Source organism: Myotis daubentonii, chromosome X (assembly GCF_963259705.1).
Source record: "Myotis daubentonii chromosome X, mMyoDau2.1, whole genome shotgun sequence".
Lineage (NCBI taxonomy): Eukaryota > Metazoa > Chordata > Mammalia > Chiroptera > Vespertilionidae > Myotis > Myotis daubentonii.
Window position 1 is genome coordinate 250,856 of NC_081861.1, and position 15,374 is coordinate 266,229.

Below are 15,374 nucleotides of genomic sequence, written 5' to 3' on the forward strand. Positions count from 1 at the left end.
GCCGGGCCTCTGCATTAGGGCAGGTGGGAGGCACAGCAGCCAGCGAGGCCCACGCCACCCTGAGTTTCTGGGGCCGTGCAACTTCCAGTTCAAGGGTTAAAGAGTCGGGGGGCTGGTGGCCCACGGCACCCCAACTCTAGATTATATTAAGCACCGAACCTGGGTGGTTTGGCCTGGGAGCTGCAGGGGGAGGCGGCTGAGTAATTCAATGACGCCTGCTCACTGGGGACACAAATCATTAGCGAGCGAGCGCACAGGTCTTAGCAGCCCAGGCTGCTGGGCTGCAAGCCGCTTGGGCCCTGGGAGCAGCCAAAAGCCACCCATTTTCCACCTCTTGGGAGGGGACGGCTGCCAGCCAGAGGGGGGAGAGCGCCTCTCCCCACCCCCACTTCCTTACCCCCTCAGCCCTGCCCCCACCCCCAGCACATTCTAGTTTGCTGCATGAGTGAAGGGTCAGGACAAGCTGCATTTTATTAACAGGATTATCACGGCGCGTGATTTATCCTCGTGCAGGATTTTAATTGCTCTTCGGAGGTTGAGCCGTTTCTTTTGACTGCGCTTCAGCCCATATCCTGCTGTTAAATGCTGGGTTAATAAGTAGGGGAGCCTTTAATGCCTGGGACCGATGGCCCTGGGCAATTCCCTGATCGCAATCACAGCCCGGCTCCCTTGGCCGGACAGGCCACGCGGCATCTCTCCCCTGGACCCAGGCCCGAGCGTGGAACCACTGACGCGAACACCATCAGGGGAACTTTCTTCCTCCTTCTCCCTCACACACCCACCCACACAGTTTCCGAAAGCCCAAATGTTCCCTAAGTCGACACATTTCCTTTGTTAGCAGGAAAAAATATGCAAATGATCGTTTTTTTACACTTTAGCGCAGAAAGCCTGCCGGGTCGCCTGGGATGGAGGCACCGGGTCCGGATCTTTTCAGAGGCGCAGAGGGTGGGGGTGGGGAGCACCAGGGAGGCCTGAATCCAAATGCCAGGCTGTCCTTGGGCATTTCTTTGTCCCAACTAGGCCCTTTGTCCACCAGCAGAGCCCCACCAGCCCCTAGACATACAACACCGTCTGTTCACCAAGCGCCACGGGCGTGGGCACACCGCGCCCCACGTTCAACAATGAAGCCGGAGGAACTCGGAGGCCATCTGCAGCAGGCAGCAAGCCTGGTGGGGTCCTGAAGGGACTAGTCCTCCAGGAAGCATCTTTCTTCATCGATGGCGGTAGTTTCCAAAGCACAAGCCACGCCCCCCGCCCCCAAAAGAGTCAGGTATTGAAGGTCTGCAGAGGCCCACGGGCTTTTGGTCCAAATATACAAATTGAGTTGGGGGAGGCCACCACCTGTGCTGGGACAACCACCAGGCATGTCCCCAAGGCTCCTCTGAACAAAAGGAAGACATCATGAGCGGCCTGATGTGGACGGTGGGCAACATTCCTTGGTGCCAGTGTCCTCGGCCATTGGCTGAAGCAGTGGGACCGGACCACGCCACCCCCACTGTGTGCCAGGCTCAATGCGGAGATTACACAAGGAGCTGAAGGGTCACTGAATCAAACCCCCAAGAAAAGGATGCGGAAGAAGAAAAGTGTGCACCTGTGGTCCGTCTTCAGAACTGGCCTTCCCTTGCACAGCCCCTCCCCGCACACCTCCTTAGTAGCCACTCGGTGACAAGACCCCCGACACCTGGCTGAAGGCCGAGGGAGGGAAGGGTTGCCTCCATCAGCCCCGAGGTCCTTCCTGGGCGCCAGGATGCGGTGTCTCACATGCACACAGTCAGACACGCACAATTCAGCGTCACCTGTGTGTGTGTGTGTGTGTGTGTGTGTGTGTGTGTTTAGGGGTGACGCTGGCAGGGGGATGGGCAGGGATGAACACGAAGAAGCAAAAAAAGACGGGGGGTTTCCATTGTTGGATCCTGCTGACTACACACACACACACACACACACACACACACACACACACCCTCACACACACCCACACACCCCACACCCCCACACCACACACCACACACACCCACACCCACACCACACACACACACCCCCACACCCCCCACACACACATACCCCCCCCACACACACCACACACACACACACACACACACACACACACACACACACACCCCACACTTATAATCTGTAGCTGCCCCATGAACTTTTTGTGAACTGTTTAAAAGTGGAGGTCTGTTGAACAAACCGGCGCCACTGCCAGCCATAATTCCATTGCAACAAGCTAAAGACTTAACTCTTCAGGCTCCTGGCCCAAGATGGAGCCGAGTGGAAAGGGCCAGTGAGCCGTGGGCCTGCCTGGCACCAGGCCCTTCTCAGGGTGACAGACAAGCGCAGCCCAACTGCCCGGCAGGGACATGCTCGCCAAAGGCTACACTGTGTACCCCCAACCATGACCACAGAACCCCCCATCTCTCTGGGATGCTTTACTAGGGGGGACGGTGAGGGTAAGAAACCAAAAGAGAGCGAGAGGCAGAGATCTAGAAGTGGCTGTTGATCTACTTGGGACTTTTTTTTTAAAAAAACCTCTAAAGGGAAGTGTCTCAAAACTGGCTTCGCTGACCCTGGGCCGTGGAGGATCAACAGGGCAGGCACTTTGCGGCTACAGAGAAGAGGCTCATCTGCCCTATTTCTCAACACCCCCACCTCCCGCACAGGCGGCTCTGCTTCACGAGTGCCAGGACGTGTGAAGTCACTCAGGAAAGCACTGGGCAGGCACCAACCTGCTCGCAGTGCGAGCTGCCCGGCTACACCCAGGCTCCAGGTTAACCCTTTTCCCAGGAGCGGAGACGAGGGCGCACGGCTGCGGGACGGGATGAAGATGGAAGATGGAAGATGGGGAGGCTGAGGAGTGGCTGGAACAGCGGGTCTGGGGAGAGAGCTGGCTCGCAAGATGCAGACACACATCGAGGGGCCCACACACCGAGGGGTCTCTGGCTCTCAGGTTGGCGGTAACCGGAAGCGCGGGAGAGCTCAGGGCTCCCTCAACAGACGTGGGCAGACATCTGCTCTGGGAGCCAAGAGCTATGATTAGTGTCTGAGCCCGGCCTGGCCCTCGGAGAAGGGCCTGATTGGCAGAAAGAGGTCAGAGGGACCACCCTCGGTGACAAGGCCTAAGGGGGCGCACGGGCCTCAGGCAGCACCCGCACCAGCATGTCACTTATTCCTGCCGTGAGGACACCATGAGGGACGGAGGGAAAGGGGAAAACAAAGAGCAGGTTGGAGAAGGCGCCGGGCTGAGAGGCGGGCTGAGCGCAGGGAGGGAGGTAGCACAGACCCCTTTGGCACCTGTCCTTCCTCCCCGCCCGGCTCCTCCTGGCGCCAGGCCACTTTCCACCGCCTCCGCCCGCCCTCAGGTGCCCATCAGTTAAAGTCTGCACACCACGCTTGTCAAGTGAAGCAGACAGAATGGAAACATCGCCACCGAACCGTCCAACTCCCGCGTCTCACACATGCGCTGATGGGGCCCCTTCCCAGGGTCTCCCTCGCTGGGCACCTTGTCCCGGGCGGGGACCCCGGCCGGGGTGCAGTGGGGCCTCCTCCGGGAGGGGGTGCCCCTCACCGCTTGGCTGTTCTCTGGAGAACATGTGTGCCTCTGGGCAGGTGGCTGAACCTCGTCAACCCTGGTCCCTCATCTGTAAACATGCGCACACGCTTTCCAGGGGATCGGCCTGCCCTGTGGACTTGAGCTCTGCCTGGCAATCGCGGGTACAGGCCGCGTTTCACCCCATTAGACAGCACCCCCAGAATCGCAGTCTAGCTTCTCTGTGGCACCAGGAAGGCCGAGGCGGGGACGGAGGGGCCGGGCTGGGGAGGGTGACCTTCAGCAGAGTTGCGAGGATTTCGGGGAAGCAGAAGCTACCCCTAGGGAACCCTTCCTGGGGCAGCTCCAAGTGCAGCCGGTGTCACACACTGGGTCCTGCTCTGCTTGGGGTGGGGTGGGGGTTGCTATTTTACGATGGGGGGCTCTATGGGGTGGGAGATGAGAGGAGAAAGTCCCCCCCATGTGCAGTGTTGGGGCGGGTCCCCTTGGGTGTGCATAGCAGCAGGTAGCTGGCACCCCCAGGCTGTTCCCCAAGGTCGGGCCTCAGGCTTCCGGGGCTGTGGCTGCGGGAGGTGCGGTGTGGGGGAGCGATCCTGCCTGCCCCTGCGCTGGCTCCTGGCACACTCCCAGTCGTGGCGATAGCCTCCGGGGGCCTCCCCACCCACGCCCCAAGTTTTGCATTAGTAATAGACGGAGCAAGGGGTGGGGGAGGGGAGGAGGGCGGGGCGGTCCTGCAGCCCCCCCCTTTCCGAGCAGCCAGAACCTTCCCTACCCCCTCGCAGGGCCGTGGGTCAGAGGAGAGAGCCACTAGGAGTGAACTTGGCCCTGGGGGGGCGGGCTGCGCGGCGGCTGCGAGAGCAGCAGGGGCGCCCCCTCCCCCGACTCAGCCCCGAGCGCGATCAGTCGGCAACAAAGGGATTTTCTCTCCCACCGCACGCACCCGGGCGGCTCCGGGCTCCCCGCCCTCCCCGCGGGGCCGCGCTCACTCGCTCCCACGGCGCGACCCCACCTGGCCTTCCACGAACCGCCCCCCCCCCCCCCAGCCCCTGACCTGGATTAACCTAACCCCTCGCCCCGCACACTCCTGGGGGCCGCTTTCCCGAGCCCTCGCTCGCTCGGTACCTCCGTTCCCTGACACTGTTTCTGACAAAAAGCAACTTCGGGAGGGCGCACAGGGAGGCTAGGGTGTGCTGCCTGCCAGCCGAGCCCCACCTCCCCGCCTAGGCTCCCTCCCCACCAGCCTGGAGTGTTGCCTCGGTAGACCCCTCCCCCAAGATGCAAGCCAAGTGTAGCCAAGTGTAAAGACGGAGGGGTAGGGGAGCCCCAGGATGAGGGGGAGCTGCTGCCCCTCTGGGGCTGGCAGCCCAGCCCTGCACCCCCCCCCCCGCCCCCAGGTAGATCCATGGCCTGGGGACAGCTCAAGGGACCAACGCTGGACCCGTCCCCTTCCCCGGCTTTTTGTTCCTTTCACTTTCTCCCCCGGCTGTGCCACACACAACCACGTGCGTTTGCAAGAGGGGGGTCCATGTGGAAGCTCGTGGCCTCCCCAGCAGGAGGAGGCCCAGACGGGAACCCTAGGTTGAATGCAATTAATCACTTACCCCCCACCCCCAAATCCCACACCCCATTCTGTCTAGTCTCTACAGAGCTGGGTTCCCACTTGGCATTGATACAACCTGGGGGCAGATCCAGACTAACCGATTCCCACAACTCCACAGGGGGTGTCAGCACCCCCGGTCCCCACCAGGGCTTTGCAGAAACGAAGCCCACATAATGCCCCCCCCCAAAGGAACGAGCCACACCATGAGGCTATTAACAACAGCTACCACCAGCACACACAGGAAGCACAAAGGAACTTTTTACGAATAAAAGATGCAGAAAACACAGGGTCCTGTGCCTGCACCCGCGTTCCTTGCCAATTGTGTGCTGCCTGGGGGTCCTGGGAAGGCTGGAGACGAGGGTCAGAGGAGGAGAGGGGCACCCACTTTCTTTACAGGGAACAATGGGAACCCCGTGTCTGCTACTCAGCCTTGGAACTCGGAACATCCCAAACAAAGCTGGGAACAAGTGTGGCTGAGATGGGGGTCCGTGAATGTTTGTAGCTGCTCAGAGCTTAATTACTCCTCCTTGATCCGTGGGACCAGACACGACACCGCCACCGCCAAGGTTAAAATGGCCCGAACAGCGCCGAGCAGATGTGAGCGAGCTGGCAGACGCGCAAATGAGGCCTGCCTCGGAGCACGATAACAAGTGACTAATACATTGCATATCGTTGAAAGAAAATTATTTTTCTCTAATTTGCATTTGCTTGGGGGGAAAAAAAAGCCAACCAGAGTCCCTCCTCGCAAGCAAGCACGGAGTCTAATCCTGGAAATCCAGGCCGGCTGCTTTAAGAGAGCTGGAAGGAGGGAGAGGCTGCCAGTGTTTTGGCGATGGGAGCTTGTTTATCTTTCCGCCTTTCCTCCGAGGCGAAACTCGTTTTGCAAGCAACATTCCTACAGAAAATGGCACACGTCATAAAGAGAGCCCGGTTTCTAGAACTGGCACCGAAGTTCACGGATCACTCCAGAAGCATCTCCGGGAGTCCACGTTACCGCTCCGACGGGGAGACCTGGCCGGTGGGGGCAGGGCGGACTCTATCTACAGACATCCTGTAGGCAGCGCACCTGGGGACCCGCCAAGTCACCCGGAACAGGGCAGGGTCCTCTTCCGCACCCTGGGGGCTGGGGCTCAGAAGGCCACCCCCCTGGGGAGGGAGGGGGTGACACCACTGGCCCCAGGACAGCCCAGGGGCAGTCCCCCACTTTGAGGCCATCCCCGAATTTCCAGGACTGGAGATGGCGATCACTGCCACCAACAGCTGTCCCTCCCACCCTGGCGCCTCCCTGCAGAGCCTGGCGGGGGACCGGGGTGGGGGTGGGGGTGGCAGGAACTCAGAAGGCCTGTGGCCGCGGGCCTCCAGTTGACTAAGTCAGAGTGGGTGGCGCTGTGGGCAGCCCTCAGGGCTGCCTCTCTTTGCCCTGCAGCTGAAGCAAATGCACCCCTCCCACCCAACCACACCCCCCTATTTGGGTTGCCACCCCACACACTTGGGTAGCCAAGGCGAGACGCGGGCCGTGCCGAGCACACACAGCGCCCGCCTGTCTAACTTGTGTGAATAGCGGGGCCATTTCAGAGGAGGAACAAGGGCCTTCAGAGCCTTCAGTTTCCAAGCAGCGTGCTCAGGGCCCAAAGTTAGCGCCCCAAACCTGAAAACCCCTGTCCTGAGCGGCTAAGGACCCAGGCCCACAGATCCTGCCTGGCCCAGCCCCTCCAGACAGAGACACCCACCACCCCTGGGGCCTGCTCCCGCCACCTCTCTCTAACAAGTTCCCTCAACCACAACACACAAGCCATCCTGCCCGGCCACCGCCAGCCCCGGGAGCCGGAGAGGTGCGTGTGGGCGGGCGGGGGGGGGGGGGCGCCGCCGAGGAGCGTTCTCTCATCGGAGGACACTCTGGCCGCATAGTGTGCGCTTTGTGTGCGCGCTGGGGAGGCGCAGCGCAGCTCGTGCACCAACAGCTGTCACATTATTTGCACTCGCTGTAAACAGCCTTCACATTCCCCCCTTACCACATAGAGCCAGACTAACAATCCACAGTTCGAGATCAAACCAACAACAGCAGCATTGTGCCTGCCTCCGCGGCCTTCGCACCGAGCCCAGCAGCTGGCAGGTTTCTCCGGAACCAGGGGACCCCCGCCCCCCACCCCCCGCGCCTCCGGCCTCCAGCCGAGGCTAGCCAAGGCAGCATGCGTTTGTCGCTGCCAGATTGTCAAAGCAAGAGAGCACGGCCATTTCACCAGGGTGGCAGCGCGGTGTATCAGCCGGCTCCTAGTTTGCTCCTCCTGGCGGCCTGGGGGACGCCTCCCCCCGCCCAGTTCCTCAGCTGGGAATAGAGGTTGTGCAGGCTCCCAGGGCTGCTTGCTATGCTCAGCAGAGCATGGGCCAGCCTGCCTGGGCCACGCTGGGCTGAGGACGGGGCGGGGAGGCCTCCAGCTCTACTGCCCGCCACAGGGGCCCGCCAGGCAGTTCTGCGCTTTCGCCAGCCCCTGTGTTTCGGAAATCGTCCAACTCCCTGAATACTTACTGGTCGCCCCACTGATCAAAATGTCTCCTTTATGATTTTTGGTTAAGTCGAACATTTCCATAATCGTCATTATTAGCGCAAATTACACGCCTAATCGGTCCTTAAATAGATTTTAATTAAATAATCATACAAGGCTCATTTTATGACTTAAGAAAGGCATTACTTTTCGTTATAAACTTTCCACCAGGATATAGAATAACGATATCAGACAAATACTTCGTCTTTGAAAATCACCGATAACCAATGGGCAAAGTGTGATGGAACGGACTAGATTTCACCTTCTGGAGTCCAAGGGGAGACCAGACCCGCCACATCTGCGCGTTGGTCCTGAGAAGAGGGGGTGGGCTTCGTCTGAAACATTACTTTCTCCTTCTCTTTGGAGCCAGCAGAAAGCGACCCCAAATGCCACTCCTCCTTCCTCACTGAAGAGCTTTCTCCAGCCAGAAGCCTCCTAGCCCCCCACCCCCTCCCCCCCCACCCCTCCGTCTGCAGGGAGCGCAGCGCGGGCAGGCTGCTTGTTAAATGCCGTGTAAAATGCTGTTAATAAAATAATAAATACAAAGGTGGAGGCTGCTGGTTCCACGGGTGTTTTGACTGGCGAGACCTTGGCACTTGCCTGTGTTTATGGGCAGATGACTGGATGTTTCTAAACTTCATTTCGCCTTTCCTAAAGGAGCGAGCCAGAAGCGAGCGCAAGTTGGCCTTTGGACAGAACTGGTCAATGCCTCAGTTTCTCCGATGGAACCAAGTTTCACACTCAAAGCTGGAACATGCCCCACTGAGACCCTCAACAACAGCCCCCTGCCCTGCTCCCCTTCACCCCCCTCTGGGGGTCCCCAGGGCAAAGGTTACGGTGTCTTCAGACGGCAGGCAAAGCCCGGGCTGCCCGCTATGCAAAGGGCCGCTGTTCGGTGCGTCCTGGGGAACAGTGAGCTAAGATGGGGGCAAAACTGCTGGCCTGATAAAACCCACTGCTCACGAAACAATGTCAGCAAAGGCTGGGAGGCATTCTTTAGAGAGGGACGGGGATTCGTGCCTACTGAAGCTCTTTCCGCACAAAGGCTTTTAGGGGAAGAAGGGAAAAAGAGGGAGGAGGAGAGGGAGGAGGAGGAGAGAGAGGGAGGGCTCCTGTTTCAGAGCAGGCATCCCCTGAGAGTCAAGAACCAAGTGTAGCTTCAATCAAACGCTGACTTCCCCTCTGGGAGTGAGTAGGAAACCTGATCACAGTAGCACACTACCGGCCGGGATCCATGCAGGTCTGGTTTTCTTCTCATGCTAGTAATTTTTTTAAATACATATCGATATAAAAGAAGCAATCCCTGGCAGACTTTATTGAAAACCACACTGAGCCCTCATAACATCCGGACTTAATCCCTATCAAACAAACCACAGCACCTCTGGCTTCTGCAGCAGGCCACCCCCTCTCACCTCTTCCAACCAGGTCTTCCCCCCCCCCCCCAGCCACTGCCGTCCCCTCCCCCAAAGAATGACGGGAAGACCTCGCCAAAGAGCACCCAGATACCGGTTCTGGAATCAATTCCTAACCATATAATGATCCCACTTGGGGGGCGGGGGGAGCCAAGTCCTTTCATATGGAACCCTTTAAAATGCAGAATGCAAAGAACTGTAACAAAGGGAGAGAGGGAGGGACCCAGGGAGGTGGATGGGGGAGAAATATCCTTGGGGCAACCCTGGGAGGAGAACTTAACCTGCAAGTTGGTCCCCAGACAGGCCTCAGGTCTTCAGGGGAGCGGGGACTGACGGAGCAACCTATAGGAACACGACCGGCCATTCAAAGCGGTCCCTAATCCTCTGGGCCTACTATGTGCCAAGTATTCTTTGATCCTAAGGTGGATAATTATTCCCAGTCTTACAAATGAAGAAACTTACCGAGGCTCAGAGGCCATAAATAACTTGCCCCCAAGGTCACACAGCTAGTAAAAATGGGCCACGGTCAAACTCAGTCCTGGAGTTGCGGAGAGGAGCCAATTATTGGTCTAATTGTGCCATTCGAAATCCCCAAGAAGTTCAGAAGGCTTCCACAGGCCTGTTACTCAAGTCCAGGGTTAAAAAGCTGGCCTTTAACACCGAGGGAACTCCGTCCACGGGAGCCTGGAACCCGGTTGCTCCTCCACCCAGTCATCTCTCGGTCCATTTGAAGTCTTTCGACATTTCCCCACATCCTCCACATCTCCCTGCACTTGGTGTGAGGCCAGGGCTCCACTTTCTCCTCCATCCGGGATCTCAGAATAGGCTCGGAGAGTTGGTGGGTTGCTACTCTCGGGTCTGCAGAAAGTGCTGATTCCTGCCACCAGGACTAGGCTTGCCACCCTAGTTTCACCACATAGCAATAAATCAAATGATCTAGATAGAGCAAAAGCCCTTTGGAGAGAGTGCCTGCACCCACCATTCCTAGGGTTGTAAGGAAAAAACCCTGGGACCCGAGTGTGGTGGGGGAGGGGATTAACGTGGAAGTGGCTAGCAAGACGCAGAGCCCTACTGGACCCCTATGGGTCCCCAATACAGAAAGCCATTCCTTCCCAATCAGCGCCCAACATCCCCTCCCTCCCCCACCCCCAATTTCCAGGTCTGCCCCGGGCTTTCAGATGCTCCTGAAACTACCCACGCCCGGCCGCTCAGCTCGGAGGGGGAAGGCACCAGCGGCGGCAGGCGCACCGGACCAGTTGCTCCTCCGTAAGCCTGGGCTCCGGATGTGTGAAACCTGCAGGAGCCGCGGGTCGGCCTACGCCGGGGGGGGGGGGGGGGGGGGGGATCGCCGATGCAGGCGATGGTGGGCCAGGTCCTCACCCTGCCAGCCAGCCCAACACACCCTCGAGGCCCGGCTTCCCCTACTCCGGGCCAGTGGCTTGCTCTCATTTTTAAACTTTCCAGCATCTTCAATCGGGGCAGGGTTTCCAGCTCCCCACCTCCGGCTTCCCCGCCCCCCAGCTGGGTATAGGCGCTTCGAACCTCAGGGGAGTGACCCCCACCCCCAACCGCGCGAGACCGTGACCCCGGCAGACGCCACCCCCCCCACTTGGGCCACCTGGAGCGGGCGGTTTCTCCAGCGACCGGCGTCCGCTGGGTCTGGGTGGGAACTCCGCAGCCTCCAACGGCCGGCCGGAGTCAGCCCTGGGCGGAGGGAGGAGAGGGAGGGACTGAGGCAGAAAGGGCTATTGGGCCGCTTAAAAATTTTTTTAAAAAACTCTTCAGATGGAGAGTTCTGGGTGTCCCTGACACGACTGCAAGCGCTCGTTCGGGTAGAACAATAGAAACGGGGAAAGAGGCGGAAATGGTGCGGGAAGACCCCCATAAACCTCTCCTCCCCCTTGCAGCGCCCATGGGCGTTAAAAGACTCCAGTGCCTTCAATGCAATGGTGCCTGTTTATAACTTTTTCCCCGCTGGGTCCCCACAGCCTAAACACGTCCCCTCCTCACATCAGGAACCACAAATGTCACTCCCAAATCTGTGACCTGAAACTCCGGGGCCTCTCACCTGCTCTGCCCCCGGCACACTGACCCCACTCGCCCCCCTTCCCCAGCAGTTCCTCCGGTTTGCACCTAGACAATAAATTTAGTTTAATTTAGCTTCCGGTCTTTAATTTTAGCAGGTCTCCTTTTTGCATGCAAATCAATATGGCAATTACCATCTAAAAGCTCGCCCAGCCCCGGGTCAATGTAAATTGATCATTGTCCGCCTTCCACAAAATAACACCGGGAGGCTGTGGTGCATAATGAGATTATACTGGAAACTGTCTCTTAGATCACAAATTATATTTTATGCTGTCAGGATCTCCTAGCGGACTTCCCCACGGGTCTAGCCACGGGGAGCCGAGCCATGGGTGCTGAGGGGTGCTGTCGGCTGGGGAGACATGGCTCTAAAAATTAAACAACTGGGGATCCCCATTTCTGAGCCCCTCCATTGGGGGGCAGGCACAGATGAGCTTGCGCTGGCAAAGCGTCGTTCACTAATTTCCATCCAACACCAGGTCACCTCTCACTCCCAGAGGAACACACTGGGGACAACCACAGAAAGCCCACAGGCAGGGCTGGAGGTCGGTGGCCATCCCAGGCCAAGTGCTGGTGATCAGGCGGCTGGCTTCTCAACTAGGGCGACTGCCACCCAGGGCTCAGCAGCCCGGCTCGAACCTTGGGGTCGGGGGATGAAGCCTCCAAGATGGTCCTTTCTCGCCCAGAGCACCGCTCTCCCGCCCTCTGCGGCCCCTGGGGCACGGGTGTGACCCTGGGGCCTAACAAAGGGCCATCTGAGCTCCTTTCAGCCCTGGGCTGGCGGGGGAGGGGTGGGGCCGGACGCGCGCACAGTCCCCCAACCCCACCGGGCAGGAGCCCTCGAGGAAACCAAGGTGGCATTGTCAGGGCTGCCAGGCGCTCCTGAGGACGGTCCTGGTGGTGCTGGGGTTCAGGCGGCACGACGGCCTCTGAGCCTGCCGTCCGGCCTGTGGCCCAGCCCAGCCTCGCCCAACCCGGAGCGGGCTCCACCCGGGAGTGCGGTCTTCCCAATAAAAGCTGGAATTCCCGGCTGGGCTCAGACAAAGAGGGACCGTGCCGCAGGCAAAGCAAACCAGAGCCTCGTTGACGTGCGCCTTTGGGGTCAGAGGTGCCTGCTAATCACCCAACGCAGGCCGAACCCCTCCAGGGAAAAAGCGAACCAAAATGAAAGCACGCCCCTCTCCCTTCCTCCCAGGGGCCCAGCTTCGCACCTCTCCCGGTTCTGGATTCTCAGCCCACGGGGCCCTGGATGGCCTTGAGCAGAGCACCACCTCTTCCTCTCTCCTCACCCAGTGTGACCCGCTCCGCCTGTTCCTCCATCCACTGAAGGTCAAGAACTCTCAATCTCGTAGGAATCCTCCTACCCGCTTCACACATACCCATCTCTTCCATTTCACACATACCCATCTCTTCCAGTCTAGATGGGAAGAAACTATAAGCAGAAGGAATATTGGTAATTGCAGGCCATCCACCCTTACGCTGGTCAGCTTTGCCTGCAGTTCCCCTCTAGCCAAAGACACATAATCTCCCTGTGAAGGAGGGTGTGAAAGTGACGGCGTGGCCCACGCTCCCGTGTCCATCATGGTCTCATTCCGAAGGAAAGTGTACGTCAGACACTGAGTTGTTGGCCATTCAGCCTGTGTAGCTAAGCATGGATGTGTGCGTATGAATGCTTTCTGTTTCCAAGTGACCCTCTCCACACCTTTAAATGGGTTTTTGTCTCTGGACCCAAGTTACAGAAATTCTGCCCGTTTCCAGCTCAACCAAGTCTGGGCTTTTTCTTAGAATATCGCTACAGGTCTCTGCACCCGCAAGTCCATGTATACATCCCTCCTGAAGGATCTCTTGCTCCTTACGGGCACTGGGGCCCAAGTGTCTTGATTTGTCTCAGCACATGTCACCCAGGCTCACATCTTAATCTGAGCCTGTCTAACGTGTACACCTCCCCACTGCTTCCATTCTTGCCTTGGCTACATGTGGCTCGTTATCAGGCAGGTTAAATGTAACCAGAACGTCCCATAGACAGCAAACCCTAAAAGGGAGAGGAGGGGGAAGGAGACCGGGGTGCTACTAATGATTTATTTATATACAGTGTAACCCACCCACCAATTTCAACCCCTGGAGAGAACAGACCAATTCAACACTGACCCCATGTATGTGTACACAGACGATCCATCTTGTACACATCACTGTCCAGCCCCTCACATATCTCATACTAACTCCCCACAAGTTCAAGGTAAAAGTGGGTCTATTTATACAGACAACTCAAGGGCCTATCTGCTCTCTCCAATGCAGACCTGTACACAGTGGCCTGGCATTGCAGCTTAGGTCTTCCATTGGCAGCCGTCTTGGTCAGAGGCCCAAAACGACCACAGCTCTGAGCCGACCTTCGCCTCCTGGATCGCCCACAGGTCTCTCCTGCGTCCAGGCCTCCCCCAGAGACAAGCACCAGGTGAAACTCGATCATCTAATCAGCTGCACTTGGTTTTTTGGAAGAATCCAGCCCAACGCACCAGGATGTGCGCGTGCAAACATTAGAGAAAGAAAAACCCCAGGTCCAGACTCCTGCCCCTCCCCGCGGGGGCTCCTCTGCCTCCAGGAATTCCTGCCAGGCTTCCTGCCCACCGCACCCCCCACCCAGCCGCCCCCCTCCACCCTCCTCGCTGGGCCCGCAGGCTGGCTCGCTCACGCTGCTCACGGGAGTCTGCCGCCGCCTCCGCGCCCCCCCCTTCCCGTCCTTCAGCCGGGAGGGAGCCTGCATGCCTGTCTAGACCGATCTATCACCGGCACAGCAACCACCCCCGCGAGAGCGCGAGCCCCTGCCCGGGTGCCCCTGCCCGCGCGGCTCCCGACGGACAGAGCCCGGGGAGCGTGACCGCGACTGCGGGGCGGAGGGGGAAGCCTGCGGGCGCGGGCCGCCCCGGCCCCGGCCCCTCGAGCTCCCGCCAAGCCGGCGGCCCGGCCGCAGGCCCCGCTCTGCGCTGGGCGGCCCTATTTTTATCCGGTCTAATCCCCAACTGGGCGGGGAGCACCGGCGTCGCGCTCGGAGAACAAGAGACAGGCGAGGAGGCGGGAGGGGCGGCGAGGCGGCGACGCGAGCGGAGCGAGTTAAAGACACAGGCGAGGCGACCGAGGGCAGGAAGAAAGAGCGGCCGCGTGGGCCCCGCGGCGCCGCACGCAACACGCCGCCCGGCGGAGTTCCACTCGCCTCCGGGCCCCTCGAGGCCCGGCCCTCCCCACCTCCCAGCGGCCCGGGCCGCGGGGCTCGGCCTGTGTGGGAGGCAGAGGCCCGGCCGGCCCTGCAAAGGGCTGGAGAGAATCGCTAATGAGCTGTGCGGCCCATTGATCCGGAGAGCACTTCCTAATTAACTCTCAGTCACCTACTGGTGACAGCGCCTCAAAGGACAGCGCGGGGGCTGTCCGCGCCCCAAGCTGCCCGCCGAGCGCCGGGCGCCCGAACCCCGCGCATTCCCCGAACTACCCCAGGCGGCCCAGGTTAGCAGTGGCGTACACTCGGCACACCGAAGGCCAGGCTCGGATTAAACCTGGACGGCATATGAATCAACATACCCCCCCCAACACACACACACACACACACACACACACACTTCCTGCACGCGGTGAAAGCGTGCCCCAGATAAACACGAGAGCCAGCTCCGCAAAGCCTAGACCAGATCACAGGTCGGGGGTGGAGTGGGAAGGTCGAGAAGCAAACGTCTTCTCCGAGTGTCCAGGTACAGGAGTCTCCTAGGCTGACAATTAAAACGCCTTCCACACCAGCAATTCTGTTGGCAAAACCCAATCCAACACCCTCGTCAGGATTGATTTCGACCCGCGGTGTCCGTTTCCAGAGCCACAGGAAGTGTCAGGTCGCTAGAAATACCCCAGTCTGTCTGGGTTCACCACCCACCACCTTCTGGGGTGGGCCATTTCCTCCCCATTTTTTACTCCCAGGCCATTTTAAGGATCTTTCTCCAACAGGCTAGCCCTAGAACATAACACCATTACCTCTCCCCTAGCCTCTCAAAAAAAAAAAAAGAAAAAAGAAAAAAGAAAAAAAAAAGAAAAAGAAAGAAAAAAGAGGGGAAAAAAGAAAACCTAAAACCCTGAGCTGTCTAGTCTAGACACAGAGAAGCTGTGCGAATACCTATTTGAAGCGCACTGGTTTCTTTTCAAGGTTTGTTTTTAAA

At 58.9% G+C, this 15,374-nt stretch overlaps 1 protein-coding gene across 11 annotated transcripts in view; it reads right to left on the bottom strand.

Moving 5' to 3' along the window:
- BCOR (BCL6 corepressor) overlaps positions 1 to 15,374 on the bottom strand; it is a 79,680-nt gene that overhangs the window by 22,566 nt on the left and 41,740 nt on the right. The gene's annotated exons all lie outside the window — the stretch shown is intronic.